The 18,691-nt window shown below is 44.1% G+C and overlaps 1 protein-coding gene across 1 annotated transcript in view; it reads left to right on the top strand.

Moving 5' to 3' along the window:
• Positions 1–18,691, top strand: part of LOC115751677 (protein BONZAI 3-like) — a 1,030,407-nt gene that overhangs the window by 759,283 nt on the left and 252,433 nt on the right. The window lies entirely within an intron of this gene.

Here is an 18,691-nt window from a genome sequence, read left to right as displayed (position 1 = left end):
CCGATCCTGTCGATTCAATTCTAGGGTCGTGTCGAGACTTGTTACATACTACTACTGTTACACCTATTGGGCCGTTGAAGTTATTTTGTAACACGCCTTTTGTGTTAATTTACTGCATTTGACACTCTCTGTCCAAAACCGACCAATAACTCCTTTTCGGAAAACGAACGGATTAAGTTCGATAAAAGATTCTCGCGTTAGTAACCCTTTCTAGGCTATAGTTTTTTTGGGCCTAGAACCCATAACTAAGAAAGCCCTGTCCAAGGGTTTCGACGAGCAACAATCTTTTTTGGCACGCCCGGTGGGACCTTTGGTGTCGGTTCGAGAGAAGTGCTATGCCACGCACACGAGGACGTAATAACTTAGACGGTGGTGGAGACGAACCCCAGGAAGAAATACAACGAATGGAGTCATCCACGGCCTATCAAGAGAACATCGAGGTCTCTCGACAGAACGTCGAGGAGCCAAGGAGAAATCCGGAAATGACGCCTGTCATGTTAACATCGATAAGGCGTACCATCGAAGAAGTCTAGAACGAGTTTGCTGACCACATGGTCCAACGGATGACCGAGGTTGTCGGGCCGTTAATCATCAACACATATCACGAATGTGCTGCGGGACAACATGGGATTAAGATTAACCCACCTCATGTTCAAGAAGGAAATGGTTTCGTACCAACAACAAGTGGCGGGTTACCGATAACGACGCCGCCAAATATAGGCCCTGCAGGGCAGAATACTCAGCCTTTAGCACCTGCGCGGATTACGCAACGAGGGGAGGTGTTACCGGCCAACGAACCTAGACTACCGGTAAATGCCGACACAGGTATGTTCCCTAGATATTCTATTCGACAAGATATACCCGTGGATACTTTTATGTTTCCGGGACACCCTGTCCGACAAGACGAGAATATTGCTCGTCGGGGAGCCGCTGCCCAAGATAACCCCGTCCCTGTCAATGAACAACCGGTACCCATGATCATCGAAAATCAGGGGGCAGTACCCTTTAGGGCGCAATGGCAAGCTAGGGGGCGGGAACAATTTCCCCAAGCCGGGGGGCAAGGGCGGTTTGGACATCGGGCCATGCGACCGGGGTATCGACGGATGAATCGGGCTCTACAACCACCAGGTCCCGAGCCTATATTTCAGCTTGTTATGCAACCCATGTATCATGCACCACAACCTGGGTATCAAATGTCATATCAACCGCAATACCATCAGCCGGTGTTCGACCAGGCACCCGTATACATTGACCCAATGGTAGGATACCGGGTTAATGTTTACCGGAAACCGTACCCAGATTGGATGGATACGATCCCGTATCCAAGAGGATTTAAAATACACGAGTTCACACTGTTTCTTGGCGAGGGTGATCGGTCCACGTATGAACATATCAATCGTTTTTTAGCACTATGTGGAGATGCTACACATACGGATCACTAGAAATTAAGGCTCTTTCCATTATCCTTGTCAAAAACAGCCTTTACATGGTATACCGCACTACCACCCAATTCGGTGTTGGCATGTGAGCAGATGGAACGTTTATTTCATGGCCGGTTTCAAAGAGCGGTGTCGAACTTGTCGGTAGCGGATTTGTCAACAATGAAGCAAATGACAAACGAGGCCGTCGACCAATTTATTGCAAGGTTCAAACGGGCTAGGAACAAGTGCTTAGTTCCTTTACCGGAAAAGACGTTCGCAGAGTTCGCCTTCAACGGGTTGAAATTCAAAATACGAGATAGAATGGTGGGACATCCATGTGCGGATCTGTTTGAATTATCCACGATGGCGGCAAAGCATGAGAGTCTGCTCAAGGAAAAAGACAAGAGGCATACCCGAAGAGGAGATGTAAGTTTCGTCGAGCCACCCGATTTCGACGAAGAATTAGTGGATCTCGTCAAAGCGGCCGTCGCCCGATTAACCATCGAAGAGCCATACACGTGCCAAGCACTGAAGCCAGCAAGGATGAAAGAGAAGTCGGCGATGATGGCTAAAGCAAAAGAGGCGATGTACTATTCATTCGATACGAATCGGGCGGAAGAAATTTTCGACATATTGCTGGCTGACGGACAAATCAAGCTAACAGAAGGATAGAAGATACCATCTAAAGAAGAATTATCATGAAAGAAGTACTGCAAATGGCACCATTCGTGGAGCCATAACACATCGGATTGTTTAGTCCTAAAAAAGAACATTCAAGAAGCAATTCGACAAGGAAAGATCAAATTCGCTAAGGACAAAGGGAAGCCTCCGATGGATGTGGACACTGATCCTTTTCCAGTAATGACTGGAATGGTGTCTTTAAAGCGATCGAATAAAGGGCATACGTCAATAAATTTATGCGCTCATTGCGGACGAAAATTGGAAAACATGAGTAGACTCGAGGAAGGGTACCGAAGGAATGGTCGAACTAGTCAGAGAGACGGGACACCTCTTCACATCAAAAGTACTAGACCTCGGAAAAATCCCAACCATCGGAGAGCTTATAAGTCATTCAAGCGGAGATACGATGAGGGGGACCCTACAATTGGTATTTTAGGTGAGCCAAGTGGCAAGTTCGATTATTATGTAAGCTATGGTCCGCCACCTCCACATTCTCAAGAGAGAATCCCTTATGAATGGGGAAAGGTGTTCGACAGAAACTTTCGACGAAGTCCCCATAAGCCGCATTGTCGACGAACCCTTAAGATACCGGGCAACTCTGTAGAGGGATCGTGGTATGAGGTGACGAAGGACCAAGAAAAGGAGAAAATCCTGACCCGAACTCAGAAGAGAAGGGTGCAAAGAAGGAATAGGGTCCGCATACTACGGCAACGGGAGAACCCAACCAGCCATATGTCAACAGCCCCTAACCACACCAAGCTCCGGAGGACAAAAAATCTGGTTTGGCGACGACGACGAGAAGAGACACGGCCAACTCGGGAGAAAGAGGATGAGGGAACAAGGCCACAGAAACCATCTACGTCTAAATCCCGGTTCAAAACTCCTGTTAGCAGGTCGGTTTCCCCTCTAAGCTCTTGTATGGTACAAGTTAAGTTGCCACGCGAGTTTCGACTTGAGACGACCCCAGCTGACGGTAATAACGGAGAAACGACTCAAGAGAAGGAAGGGGCTCGGTTTTGCTTCGACGATGAAGAAACCATGGAATTCAGAAAACCCATGGAGGATGTTTCAAATCACTTGAGGTCGCTCAACATCAACGCTAGGATCAATGGGCGACCAATGATGAAAGTGTTGGTAGATGGGGGATCAACGCTAAACCTCATTCCATACCGTTTCTTTAAGAAAATAGGAAGGAATGATGATGAGATAATTCCATCGAATATACAGTTGTCCGATTTCACCGGCGAGATTACTCAAGTGAAGGGAGTATATGTCGGCGACCTGACCGTCGGATCTAAAACATCGAGAACATCCTTCAGCGTCGTCGACGCCGACGGGTCTTATAACTTGTTGTTGGGGCGGGATTGGATACATGGAAACCAATGTGTCCCATCAACACTTCACCAGATGCTGGCATTACGGAATGGGGACAAAGTGGAATATGTAAAAGCAAATCCTCGGACTTGTGTTACCTGGACCCGTATATCCGGCCGGGACAAAGTAATACCAGATGATTGCCTTCGCATATCTAAGCCGCCTGAAGCGGACCTAAGAGACATTGCATTATGCCGTTTCGACAAAGGGAGCACCGAGTGGATCCCGAGAAAGGAACTGGTGGAACCAATCGACCGGTTTTCCGATGGAAAGTCGGTCATTTGCACAAAACCTCGCTAAGAGTTATGCGGCCTACGGGGCCGAGCAAAATGATCGAGCTAGACAGCTTGCAGATGGCATTGTAGATTTTGAAGAATCTCCAATTAAGGAGGACGACAAGGTAATTCAAGCTCAAGATCTACTGGAAAAAGTCAATCTCGGAGATGAGGCATGCCCTCAACCTACTTATGTGAGCCAACTACTCGATCGGCGATACAAGGTTCAACTGGTAAACCTATTGAGGAAATATAAGGATTGTTTCGCCTGGAATTACCATGAGATGCCTGGCCTTTCGAGAAACATAGTTGAGCATCGATTGCCAATTAAGAGGGGATTTCGACCACACCAACAGTCTGCTAGAAGGTTCGCTACCGAAGTAATCCTTAAAATTAAGGAGGAAATTGAGCGTCTCCTTTCGGCCGGATTCATAAGATCAGCAAGGTATGTCGAATGGTTGTCGAATATCGTGCCTGTCAAGAAGAAGAATGGCAAACTCCGAGTGTGTGTTAATTTCCGCGACCTTAATGCGGCCACCCCGAAAGATGAGTACCAGATGCCCATAGCCGATATGTTGATCGATTCGGCCTCTAATAATGAAATAATGTCCCTCATGGACGGACACTCCGGGTACAATCAGATATTTATAACAGCAGAGGACGTTCACAAGACGGCCTTGAGATGTCCCGAGGCCATTGGTACGTTCGAACGGGTCGTCATGCCTTTCGGGTTGAAAAATACCGGTGCTACGTATCAAAGGGCAATGAATTACATTTTCCACGATATGATTGGGGAATTCATGGAGGTCTACATCGATGACGTCATCGTTAAGACAGACCGGGTAAGTCATTTGGACCACCTAGAGCAAGCTTTCAAGAGAATGCGCAAATTTAAGTTAAAAATGAATCCTTTGAAATGTGCTTTCGGGATAAGAGCTGGTAATTTCCTAGGTTTTCTGGTCCATCAGAGAGGTATAGAAGTAGACATGAATAAAGCTAAGGCTATTTTAGAATTGCCATCTCCTGATAATAAAAAACAGCTGCAAATGTTAATCGGGAAATTAAATTTCTTGCGGCGTTTTATAGCTAACCCGTCAGGAAAAATTGAAATGTTCTCCCCGTTGCTCAAATTGAAAAATGAGCAAGAGTTCATGTAGGAAGAGAAGCATCAAGTGGCTTTCGACGGTTTAAAAGAGTATCTCATTAAGCCACTAGTGTTGATGCCACCAAAGGCGGGACGGCCATTGAAGTTGTACTTATCGGCCGCCGATACTACGATCGGGAGTATGCTGGCTCAAGAAAACGATGAAGGGAAAGAGCAGGCCGTGTACTACCTAAGTAGGATGCTCAACGATGTCGAGATAAGATACACGTCCATCGAAAAATTATGTTTATCAACGTACTACGCCTGTACAAAATTACGACATTATATGTTGCTGACTACGGTACATGTAATTTGCGAAACGAACGTGATTAAGTACTTGTTGTCCAGGCCGATCATTAGGGGCTGGATTGCAAAATGGACATTTACTCTGATAGAAATTGATTTGATTTATGTGCCGCTCAAAACAGTAAAAGGGCAGGCAATATCCGATTTCATTACCGAATACCCGTTAGGTTTAAAAGTCGAGGATGATGAAAATTATCTTGGTATTGCACCTTGGATATTGTATTTCGATGGGTCGGTGGCGTCCGGTTTAGCAGGTGCGGGAATCATGGTTATATCCCCCTTTCGACGGAAGACAAGACTCATATTCGGGCTTGACTTTGAATGCTCAAATAACCAAGCCGAATATGAAGCCCTAATCGTGGGATTGAATGTTTTAATTGACATGGGGGTCGGGTCAATTAAAGTGAAGGGCGATTCTCAGCTGGTGATCAAACAACTAAATGGTGAGTATCAATGTTTAAATGAAAACATTATTAGACATCATCACCTGGCAATAGAATTATTGTCGAAGTTAGTCGAATACGAACTAATCCATATCAAGAGGAGTGAAAATTCAGAAGCCAATGAATTTGCTCAAATGGCGTCGGGATATCGTATATCGAAGGAGCTAGCAGACCATATCATTATCCGGGTAAGGACCTTACCATCGATAGATGCTCGGGTAATGATGATTGAGCAATCTGGAAGCTCGGGAGAAACCAACGGCCAACAAGATTGGAGAACCCCCTTAGTAAACTACATGAAAAACCCAGGTTACGCGAGTAAGAATTTCAAAAAGAAAGCCCTAAAATATCCGTTGATCGACAACGAGTTATATCGAAAGACAATCGACGGATTGCTTCTTAAGTGTTTGGGACGGGAGGAAGCAAGGCTAGTCATGACGGAAGTCCATGAAGGTATACGTGGTGCGCATCAGTTTGGATTGAAAACGAAGTGGTTGTTAAGGCGACATGGATATTTTTGGCCAACAATCACCCAAGACTGCATTGACTACGCGAAAGGGTGTCAATCATGTCAAAGGCATGGACCAATCCAGCAAGTACCTGCCGCACCGATAAACCCAATTATCAAGCCGTGGCCTTTTCGGGGATGGGCAATGGACATAATAGGAAAAATTTATCCTCCCTCGTCGAAGAAGCATAGTTTCATTTTAGTGGCCATAGATTACTTCACAAAATGGGTCGAAGCGGCGTCCTACAAAAGCGTGACACAAAAAACGGTCAAGGAATTCATCGAAGAGCGTATTATTCACCGATTTGGGATTCTAGAGACCATCACTGCCGACCAAGGAACAGTCTTTACGGGGCAAGAAATACTGGATTTACTAAGTCAAGGGGTATCAAGATGATTCATTCGACGCCCTATTATGCCAAAGCTAACGGCCAAGCAGAGGCTTCAAATAAAATAATCATTGGATTGATTAAAAAGCATTTGGAGGATAACCCGAGGGAATGGGACTCACTTCTGTCGACGGTATTATGGGCTTATCGAACTTCCAAAAGATCAAGCACTGTAGTCACTTCTTATATGCTAACATATGGACAAGAGGCCATGTTACCCCTGGAGATTACGGTGCAATCATTAAGAGTAAAGCTCCAAGATGGTATGGCTAAAGAGCAATACGATGAAATGATGTACGCCAACATTGATGAATTGGGAGAGAGCCGAGCCACAGCCTTTGGAAAAATTAATGGCTCGAAGCGAAGGGTTGCCAAGGCTTACAACAAACACGTAAAAGCTAAGCGTTTCGACCTGGGAGACATGGTGTGGAAGACTATTTTACCTATGAACCTCGATAGTGAGAAGTTTGGCAAGTGGTCATCAAAGTGGGAAGGACCATATTTGATAACAAACGCCCTCCTAGGGAATGCGTACCGAATAATGAAAATTGATGGAAGAGAACTACAACGTTCGATTAACGGGAAGTATTTGAAAAAGTTCTACCCATCGATGTGGGAAATACGAGGAGAATCAGAGAGTGAGGAGTAAGGAAGTTCAATTTCATTCATTTAAAAAACCTTTTTACATTCTTCCTCCCTTTCTCTCCCTTTCTCTCTTTCTCTTTCCTTCTCTCTCTCTCTCTCTCTTCCTCTTTCTCGATCACCCCAGCAGACCCTTACTGGAAGTGCTCCCTAAAATGAACAACGAAGCCCCGCGATCGGCACTCTAGCTTGGCGTTCTCCTTCCTAGCACGGTGGTGAGCCTCAGCCAACTCCTCCGGTGTCGCCTCCAACTTGTCCTTCTCGCTCTCCAGCCGCCGAAGGTGCTCTTTACGAGCACACATAAGACCGCTGGTGGAATCCAGCATGGTCTTCAGGCCCTCAGAAGGGGCTTTAATGGAAGCCAGGGACCAGGTCTCACAAGCTTCAGCCGGTTCGTACTCCTGCTGCTCAAAATCCTTCAGAGGCCTGTGCGGATGTCGCTGGCTAGCGATCGAGCGGTCGGAAACAATGTTCCGAAGTTGGAGGATGCTAGCGTGAGAGGCATGGAGGGCTTCCTAGACGTTGCAGAGCTCCTTGTGCACCACTTCGCCATTCTCAATCTCTTCGATCTTACACCAGACTTCGTGTTCGGTGAGATCGTGCTGGGACATGGTCGCCAAATTCTGGCGAAATTTATCCGGAAGAGCGTGATGAACTCTTCGTAGTCCGACCGGAATGGATGGTCGGGGGAAGACCTTGAGGCGCAGAGCGGTTGAGCGGGGCGTGCGGCTTCTCAAGGGCCCGTGGTTTCACCACCAGCATGGTATAGGTGTAACTCGGAAGGGAGATAATCTCCCTCCAAATAGCCGAGAACTCACGGCTAAAGTATGTAGGGGGAGATGAAGCCGAAGAAGAAGACGCACGCTCCATTAAGGCCTTGAGAAGTTTGCTCTAAAGATGAAAGGCAGAAGGGTTTGGATGAAGACCCACTCCAGGCAAGTGATCCTATTTATAGATAAAGGCCAAGGAACAGTTCGTCCCACGATGCTAAGTATCCGCTCACGACCTTCCGATGATCGAGGCGGTAAAGTTAGTGGACGGTTATCGAGGCGAGGAGGTATATCGCGATTGGTGAAGCACATAAGTGACCATAATGACGCGAGTGGCGGGTTTCCCACTGGCTATTGACCACGTCGAACCGTCATGACAATTTGAATTCGGAAGGAGAATCGGAAACGACGTCTTTCATTAAATGCCGCATGGAAAAAGGATGATCTTGAGAAGATCATGTCATAATGAACTTTGGAGAATTGACACTAAGACCGGCGGTTCAATGATAGAATAAGATGATAAGGACAGGTGGCATTAATGTGAGACTAGCAACAGCGGACTACAACACGTGTTGTTCAAGACTCAAGACGAAACTATGAAGTTGCATTTCACTGTTGCAATTGGCGTCAACAATTGCCTCCTTTTGATGATTGGCCTGCATCATATCAAGGTGCGATGATTCGCAAATTGCCTCTTGCTGTTTGATTGCCTTCAATTGTGCAGATAGAACTTGCGGGGTGGTACAACCGTCACTTTCCAAGGTATCAAGAACACTACGTTGATAAGCCAGCTCATTGTCGGCAAGAAGGGAATCAGTTTCCAACTTTTCGATGATCGCTAGTTCACGCTGCCTTGTCCTGAAGGACCTTAAAGTCGAACCAAATGTGAAGAAGAGTTCATTAATGGCAAATCCAAGGGCGCGACATTGGATCGGATAGGGCAAATGAGCCAAAAAAGTAAGGAGAGCTTTGATCTCGTCCTCAACGAATGCTTTGTTACATATATCGGCATATCCTCTTCCTAGTAAATCATGCGGGCGTAACCACTTGCCGCGAAAATATGAATAGTCGCAGCGAAGAGCATTCGATGGGCCAGGCGAGGCACTCGCCATGGTCATATGAACAACCCACGATTTGTTGGGTAGGTCATCCGTGCGGCCATCAGAAGCCGGTGAATCATCCGGGGAGGAAGTTAGATCAATACTTACATCAAGCGAGAATGCAAAGAAGTACCCACTTTCATTGTTAGGTTGTTTGCATACCTATATCAACAAAGGGTTTACCTTCATCGATTGGTTGCTCAAGTATAATGCTCGGTATAAGGAAAGAAGCAGGTCCTCTTAGAGGATACAACAAGCCCAATGAGTTTTGACGGACTTTCGGAAGAACGTCCCTTGCACTGGTTGAGAACAAAGAGGAGCGATAGGAAAGCCACCACTTGTCGAAAAGTGAGGTACTACAAGGATGGCTAGAGAAGCTGACAAATACAAAGCGCCCGAGAACAGCATATGCAACTTCGATATGGCCCACCATGTCGATTGCATCTTCCTTGTGACCAGAAAAGGGGAAATTCATGGAATACACCACCGGCATCGGAATCCCCCGAGTAAGCCCAAATTGGCGAGCGCAATAATGAGGATTATAAATCTCGAATCCCGATGAGAATTTGCCGCCGCCAAATAAATTCATGGCTAAGTCGGTTGGGACTAACACGCTCATCCAGAAAAATGAGAACCGAGATCTGCGCTGGAGGAGCTATACACATCATTATCGACGGACGATCTGGAAAAATCAAAAGCGGTGAGAGACAACGGTTCAATAAGGAAGTCGTCGAAAGGGGTAAGGTTGTCGGAGCACAAAGCAAAGGGTCGATTGAACGCCATGGGTACATGATTTCTTTTAATTTTCGATGACTCGGTTGTCGAAATGAGCGCTTGATCGAAAAACATATGAGGAAAGTACACTCGGAGCCAATGGTGCGGAATCCATAAAGGACCGGAAAAGGGAGCAGGATGTTTGTCCATCAATGAAGATTGAGCATCCGATAACCCCCAATACAATGCAGCCAGGAACATCCGGCCTAGTCCAATATCAACACCACATGCCGGTTCATAGGCTATATCAAGGAATTCCGAGGAAATTCGACATGTGGGGAGACAAAAGACATATTTGCAAAGCCAACACGAAAGGAAGGCTGTATGTTCCCCGAGAAGAATAGGTCCTGAAGATTTAGCATGGCGACCCATGAATTCGCCATATGGCAGGTCAAAGCAACGGGACATATCAAGAAAAAATTGGTCGTTCGGAAGTCGAGAATCACCATCGATAAAAGGAGAAAGACCGGTCGGGAACCAAATATCAAGAAGGGTAGGGGTCACTGGACCAATAGGTAAAAAGAAACAATTCGATGATGGTGACCAAAAGCAACACAAACTGCCAATGAGCCCATACTCGGAGGGATCAATAGATGTACCGCAAAAGGACAACAGGACATCTATCCTGGCATGTGCCCAGATGGGAGCTGCCTCTCCTTCCGATCGTTTGTACCGGTTGTAAAATTGATGGTCGAAGGATGGATATGAAGAAAATCTATAATTACTCGATAACCAAGCGGAGGTACAAATGACGGGCTGCTCAAAGGATAAGACTTCCTCGGAGCAACGGGGAAAGCAATTAACCAAGAAAGAAGGAGGTGGCAAACTTGTGATATGCGGACCCAAAATGATGTGACCATTGCTGGGTTGATGATCTATGAAGGATAAGGAAAATTCATTTTTGGCTTCATTGTGAGAAAAAGCGTCGAAGTGCGACGGGTAGGGAGCTATGTGAGTACTCATGTGAACTCTATGGCAAAGTTCGTGTGGATTGGCATTTGGGGGCAATCATTATTTATAAGGGATTTTGAAGTAACCGACTCGGGATAATGATGGTAGTTACTCGGACGTGGGCGATTACATGGATCGTGGCAGAATACAATACGGAAAATAAGGAGGGAAAAAGGGGAGATTTCATTAAATATCGGGATACAAGGCCGTCTTGATTCCCTCAAGCAGCTCACAGAGTAAACGTTCAAACTTCTTATTTTTATCCATGTACATATTCCTAGTGCGGCGTCGGTCTATTTCTGCCTGCACAACCCGAGTGCAATCAGCTCGTTTCTTCTCTTCTAAGGAGGCTACAGACGTTTTCAGTTGATCTTCTATGGAGGATCGACGGGAAAGAACGATCGATCGTTGACTTCGAGTCTCTTCTAGTTCTTTCTCTATCCCTAGCCTTTGTTGTTCCAAGGCAGCTTCCTTCTTGTCCAAAGTAGCAAGCTCATCAATAGCGGATTGAAGGGACTCTTCTCCTTGAGTCACAAGTTGCCCCGCTTCTTGGGTCTCAGAGCTAGGAGAAAACAGTTGATCGGGAAAATTCGACAGAGAAAGCATCTTGTCCCGACACTGTCGAAAATGTACAAAGGGAGTAGGAAAGTGTTCCAAGAATGTTTTCAGCCGGCGAACCGGACCCAAAGGAAGTTTTGTGCTGACTTCCTCTTTGACCGACCACTCCATCACAGATTAGATGCTTTGAATATTCGATGGGTTGTCGACAAAGGAGGCCACCCCTGAATGGACAAGGTCCAAGGAGCAAGACAACATGATTCCCAATTTGCTAAAAATCTCCGAGTCGGGTGAGCCGCTTGATTGAGGCATACTCGGGTGATCCGAAAAGCGAGAAGATCCAGCAAGATGGGTTTGAATGTCTTCGACGGGCGACAGAAGAAGAGAAGCGGCAGGAAGATCCCAGATAGCGTCCGCGGATGAAGGATCTTCAGCTATTGAGGGACCTTCGACCATCGAAGGAACTTCGACCATCGAGGCGGGGACAGTGGCAAGGGCTAGCGAAGAAGACTCCCCATGAGGCTCTATAGGCGAAGGAGCCGCGGGTTCAAACGAACTTCCAGCAGCGGTAATATTCTTGGGCCCTCCAACTATTGGATCAAGACCCACCAAAGGATCTTCGGGATAGGCGGTTGGAGGTGCTTCGACATGCTGAGGGATTTTTGGAGATGCCACCGGAGATTTGCTTTTCTTCGCTCCCATCTTTCGCCGTTTAAGAGAAGTGAGTGTCTCTTCATCGGCTTCGTCATCAGAGTCGTCACCTAATAGCAAAAGTAAAGTAAAGTCACTCCGGGCCGGTTATACCGAGAAAAGTAGGAAGAAAGAGACTCACCGAAAACAGTCGTCGGACGTTTGCGACCATCGATTGAGAGAACCTGGATGTACCCTTTTTCCGAGTTTTCTTCAAGGTGTGACCAAAGGGTTGTATCCGGCTACTCGGGAGGATGGATGAGATGGCATCTTCGAAAGGGCTCTCGAAAGCAAAGGACGTCCACCAGGTCGTAAACTCGGAAGTCACGCCGGGACTAGAACGTAGTGCTGTTAGGATGTCCCCCGAGAACCGCCGATACATCATGGTCATAATTTCGGCGCAGAGGGCAAACGGTCCATCGATCTTGATGTTATAAATTTTCTTGTCCATCGATGGGAAATCCATGAGATAAGGGATATGCTTAGGCACTGCCTGTCGAAGGCCAAACCGCCTAGCGCAAGAATGAGAAGAATATGGTTCAAAACCGGGATAGAACCTTCCTTTAAGACATAGCCGGATTGGAAGGTCTCGAGGGAATAGGACAAAGGTCGAAAAGTCACGATGGTTGAACCGTTTTAAGGTTCGAGAGCTGAAACAAAAGTTGAATTTGCCTGAGCGGTAAGGGAAAAAGTCAACTCGATCAGCCTCATAAGACGAAGGCTGTCGAAGAAAGAACCGAAAAGGTTGAACATCACCGGGGGCCTTCGAGGGGGCAGCTTGGAGTAGTCGTATACCAAGCTTCAAAGGAACCATTTTAGGATTGAAGGAAGGGATGCTCTCGAACATGAAAGGGAAATAGAATGCGACCCAGGCCTGAAGAATCTATAGCGGACTCGACAGTACACCATCCTCTTCAGAGTTCGACATTAGTCAAGCAGCATAAGATATACTCCTGTACAGAGACGCCCGAGCAAGAGGGGCAAGAGCAACAAGATTCCCTTTTGCTAGAAGTAAGGCAAGGTCATAATAGTCCTTGGACACTTTGAGGGTTGGGCTAAAGAATAGATACTTCGACAGCCAAAAAAGAAGAAAAGCTGTTCGTTCTTCGAAGGAAACATCCCCGGATGTTTTACAATGGGCATCGATGAACTTCCCATAAGCAAGAGTATCGTCAGAAATGGGGCAATATTTGATTTTTCTCAGATTCTTGACCGAGGCCCCATAGGGGGAGACACCAGCTATGGCAAAGGTATCTAGAAGGGTTACGGACATGGGACCCCACGGGAAGAAAAAACAATTAATAGAGGAGGACCAGAAGCTTGTGACGGACCCCGGTAAGCCTTTATTCAAATCATGGGACAACATGCTGACCTCAATCGTTGTCCCGATCTGCGCCGTTTCCCGCAGACCAACTGTTGGAATATCTTCTTGAAGCCTTTGGAACCAGGTATAAGCCCTATCATCAAATGAAGGAAAACTCCTAAATCGCCGAGCCGGCGTGGACCAAATGTCCTTTAGTTGAGAGGCTTGAATAGGAAGCTGCTCATCGGCCCGCATTGGGAAGCAAGATTGAAGAGATGATGGAATGTGGTGGTGATCATGGAGATCGGGCCCGAGAATGAGACCGACATGCTCTCTTTGAGTGTTTAACAACTTGAGGAAACGGTGATCAGCATCATCACTATTGATGATCCCATCGAAGCGGGCGATGAACCGGTGAGGAAGGAACTCGGGGGTTTCGGTCGCCATGAAATCTTGGAATGCTCAGAAAAAGGTGGTTTAGGGTTTAAGAAAAATCGCTGATGAAGAAAGACGACAATTGAGAGCTTTTTCAAGATCCTTAAAAGCGAGATGAAGAAAAAGCCGATGCACGGTACGAAGTCGAAAAGGTTGCGTTTTAGGAAAAGAGATCAAGGGGAAAGCGTAATCATCATTTGTACAGCTGGAGATCACCGAACCGGAGGAAGATATTTTAAAAGAGGTAAATCTTCGATTTACATCTTTTAAAGGGGGCATATGTTGACACTTAAAATAATCCAAGAAAGACTCGTGACGAGCACGTGAGGAAGCGACAATCAGCTACAGGAAGGAACACCGAAGCAAGGTACGTGCCAATCGAAAAGGTGCCATGTGTCGAGGTAAATTTTGGCGCCACTCCCTTCTAGAGCAAGAAAAGCGCGCGGAGGGAGGCCACGATCGAAGCGGTTGGTGGTAAGTCTTTAAGAACCGATCGTGGAGGAGAATTTACTTCTAGAGAATTCAATCAATTTTGTGATTATCATGGTATTCGACGTTTCTTAACGGCGCCATAATCCCCACAACAAAATGGTGTGGGCGAGCGAAAGAACAGAACCATTCTCGACATGGTTCGTAGTATGTTGAAAAGCAAAAATTTGTCAAAGGAGCTTTGGGCCGAAGCCGTCGGATGTGCAATCTATCTGCAAAATCGATGTCCCACGCAAGGACTCGATGGTGTTACTCCTGAAGAAGCATGGACCGGGAGAAAACCTACGGTTTCTGACTTGAGAATTTTCGGGAGCATTGCTTATACTCACATACCCGACCAGAAAAGATCGAAGTTAGAAGACAAGAGCAAGAAGCTTATTTTTATCGGGTATGATTCCTCATCGAAAGCTTACAAATTGTTTGATCCTGTTACTTTGAAAGTCTATGTAAGCAGAGATGTGAAGTTCGATGAAGATGCTTTATGGGAAGACAATCGACAAGTCGTCGAATCCGCTCGTAGTGATTACGTCGAAATAGAAGACAACTCATCGAATCCTTCATCTTCCTTTCCAACATCATTTTCAAGTCCAAGTTCATTATCGCCAACTTCTTCAAATGGTGTCGATGAACCGATAGCACCAAGATCGAGAAGATTATCTGAACTTTATGAAACCACCGAAGAACTCCATCTTGTATGTCTTCTCGCAGATGGTGAACCACTTACTTTCGATGAAGCTGCTAAAGAAGAAAAATGGAGAAAAGCCATGGATGAAGAAATAGAAGCCATCGAAAAGAATCAAACATGGGAACTCGCAAATCTTCCGAAGGACAAAAAGGCGATCGATGTCAAATGGGTGTATAAGGCCAAGAAGAACGAGAAAGGAGAAGTCACTCATTATAAGGCCAGATTAGTCGCAAAGGGCTACAAGCGAAAAGCTGGGATCGATTATGACGAGATGTTTGCACCTGTCATCCGAATGGAAACCATCCGACTAATGATTTCCATTGCAGCTCAAAATCGGTGGCCCATATATCAAATGGATGTCAAATTGGCATTCCCGAATGGTATTCTTGAAGAAGAAATTTATGTCAAACAACCACTTGGGTTTGTTGTGAAAGGTCATGAAGACAAAGTGCTGAGATTGAAGAAAGCTTTGTATGGGCTTAAGCAAGCTCCAAGAGCTTGGAACTCTAGAATCGATGCTTATTTCAAGGCGAATGGCTTCGAACAATGTCCGTACGAACATGCTCTCTACTTGAAGCACGAGAAAGGTGATGTTTTATTGGCATGTTTATACGTCGATGATCTTGTCTTCATAGGAAATAATTCCGGATTGATTGACACTTTTAAAGCGTCGATGGTGAAAGAGTTTGAGATGACGGATAATGGTCTCATGAATTATTTTCTGAGTATCGAAGTAAAGCAAAATGCAGATGGGATTTTTATTTCCCGAAAAGGATATGCTGAAAATATCCTTGAGAAATTCGACATGAAAAATTGCACTTCGGTTAATACTCCGATGGATTGTGGTGCAAAACTGTCGAAGTTCGATGAAGGTGTCGATGTTGATTCGACATATTATAGAAGCTTGATTGGAAGCTTGAGGTATTTAACCCGTACCGGACCGGATATCATGTACATTGTCGGAATTGTGAGTCGATATATGGAGACTCCGAAGACATCTCATCTTAAAGCAACTAAGAGGATATTGCGGTACATCAAAGGTACTATCTCTCTTGGCTTGTATTATTATCGATCTGAACTATTTCAACTCAGAGGTTATTCAGATAGTGACTATGGAGGAGATGTCGATGACCGAAAGAGCACTACGGGTTTTATATTTTATCTAGGTGAAACTGCTTTTACATGGTCATCCAAGAAGCAATCAAGTGTTACTCTGTCGACATGTGAAGCGGAGTATGTTGCTGCATCATCATGTGTGTGTCATGCGATATGGTTGAGAAAGTTGCTAAAAGAAATCCATATGGAGCAAAAGGATGCAACGGAAATTTTTGTTGATAATGTTTCTGCCATTGCTTTGACAAAGAATCCAGTTTTTCATGAGAGGAGCAGGCATATCGATGTTCGATATCATTTTATTCGAGAACAAGTCAGCGACGAACAAATCGAAGTTGTGCACGTGAAGACCGGTGATCAAGTCACAGATATTTTTATGAAACCTCTCAAGATTGAAGTGTTTCAGAAATTCAGAAGTTTACTTGGAATGATCGACGGAAGAGAATTTGGTTTAAGGGGGAGTGTTAGAAATTAAACCAAATTCATGTTTATCGAGGCTATTGTTGATGAACTTCCAAGACGCGTGTACCAGCTTGTGCATGTACCGAGACGTTTCTTTATTAGTTGAGTGTTTCAAGAGTCTTGTTGTATTTCAATGCGTAGTAAATGCTATGTATATACATCATATATGTTCATGTATCTAGTGTAGATCAAGAGTCCTGTTTTTAACCTATAAATAGGTGTGTCTTGTAACCATTTCGGTGTGAGTGAATCGATTATGAATACAGTATATTGAAAAGCCACCTTTTGTCTCATCTTCCTTGTGTGAACAAAGTTCCTTTGTGAGTGCTTGTTGAATGCCCCACGATCGATTTCTCCCAACATAGTACGATGTAGAAAAATTGGATAATTTTTTTTATATTTTGTTTTGAAGAATAATTAAGACAAACAATAATTTACTTCTGCAAAATAGAATTCCTATGTAATATTTGAATACATAAAACATTGATGAATTAGTTAATTGGATCTCACTCAATTTGTTTTGTGTTATCAACATAGTTAAAGAAGCACCGTACAATTTATAGATTTCATATATAATCTAGAAGTTTATCATTGCTTAATGGTAAAATCAAACATGTATACACAAACATATAGAGATGTATTCATAAGTTGAAGGACATATATGGGCCTATATAATTTTTATGACCTTTCTTATTAATGGATGGACATATGTAGAATTCTGTTATATCCGATTGAGTACAGCGAAAGAAAGACCTAAAAAGAATTCAAAAGGTGAATTTAACTACCATGATTATGTGTCATATGCTATCCATATTAATCAATTCTAAATTTGCAATATTAATTGTAAGTACATCAGTTATAGTGTAGTTGAGACGATTAAGTTGTCTTTTCTTCCCTCAATGATTGTAAAGAGTTGTGGTTGGTGAATGGACCTTTTATGAAATTGTGATGCGAAACAAAGTTCCATGATACTCTTATTTGTTAAACGACGGAACTATTATGTGAATAACTACAAATGAAAAATCAAATATACTATCTAATGGGCCAAATTATTTTCGTAACCTTGGTACATTAATGAGATGTTAGTGGTAGAGCCATCGGATGGGTGGATCGGGTCGGGTTTGGGTCGAGTAATAAATAGTCAAATCCACTTAACTTATTTTGATTCATTTCAATGCAATACAAATCTAGTGACCTATACCGATGCTATTCATATTGGTCAAATGCTTCATTATTAAATTCAATTTAGAATAATTTTTTTTGTAAAATATATATTGCTGAAACACATCTTACAAAAAAAAAATCTGGTTTTTTTAAATATTTTTTCCTTTTACTTTTTCTTTCTTTGTTTTCTTTTTTTTCTTCTACATCCGACGATGGTCGCCGATGACCAACAATAGCTGGCGACCAATGGCCAAGGACGTGGGCGATCGGTGGCAACCGGCTAGCGACCCTTTCTGGATTATGTGCGCTGCATATGTTTAAATATCTTTTTCTGTAATAAAATATTTCTTGAAAGTATTAGTTAAAAACACATTTAACATTCATTTGTGCAATGTCGCTTTGATTTAACAATAGCTTTAACTACTCTGTCAATATAAACTGCAAAAACAAAAGCCCATTTTCAATTATTTTTCAAAATTATTTTTATCATGCGAGTAGAACCGCAAAAGCATGATGCTCGGTTAAAATCATTTTCTGAATTAGCAATTGATTTTCTTGGCTACAAAAATAAAATTTGCCACATAAATTAGCTTTAAAGAAGCGCATCTTAAATTCTATAAATGTGCCATATATATTCAACGGAATACATAGTAGCTTAATGATAACTAAGTGAAAAGTAGATAAATAAAGAAGAATACGGTAAAATTCAAAAATCGCTACTCTGCTTTTTCTTCAATAATCTTGAAATCTATTGCATGAGATTATCTCCTTTACTATTATTTCAAACGCAACTCGTGTTCTTAGTTACAATCAGTATTATGAGATAATGTGGGTTTATTCACCCTTTGCAGCTAATAAAGTTACAGGATTTGGAAGTCATAACCATTGAAAGTTGTCAATTGATACGAGTATTTGACCCGAAAGGAGTGACAGCCAGTGGGGAAGTCAAGATTCTATCCCGATTGAGAGAATTAACCTTGAGCGACTTACCAAGTTTGGGTCACATATGGAACA

The sequence above is a fragment of the Rhodamnia argentea genome, chromosome 6, assembly GCF_020921035.1.
Source record: "Rhodamnia argentea isolate NSW1041297 chromosome 6, ASM2092103v1, whole genome shotgun sequence".
NCBI lineage: Eukaryota > Viridiplantae > Streptophyta > Magnoliopsida > Myrtales > Myrtaceae > Rhodamnia > Rhodamnia argentea.
This window is presented reverse-complemented; position numbering and strand designations above follow the sequence as displayed.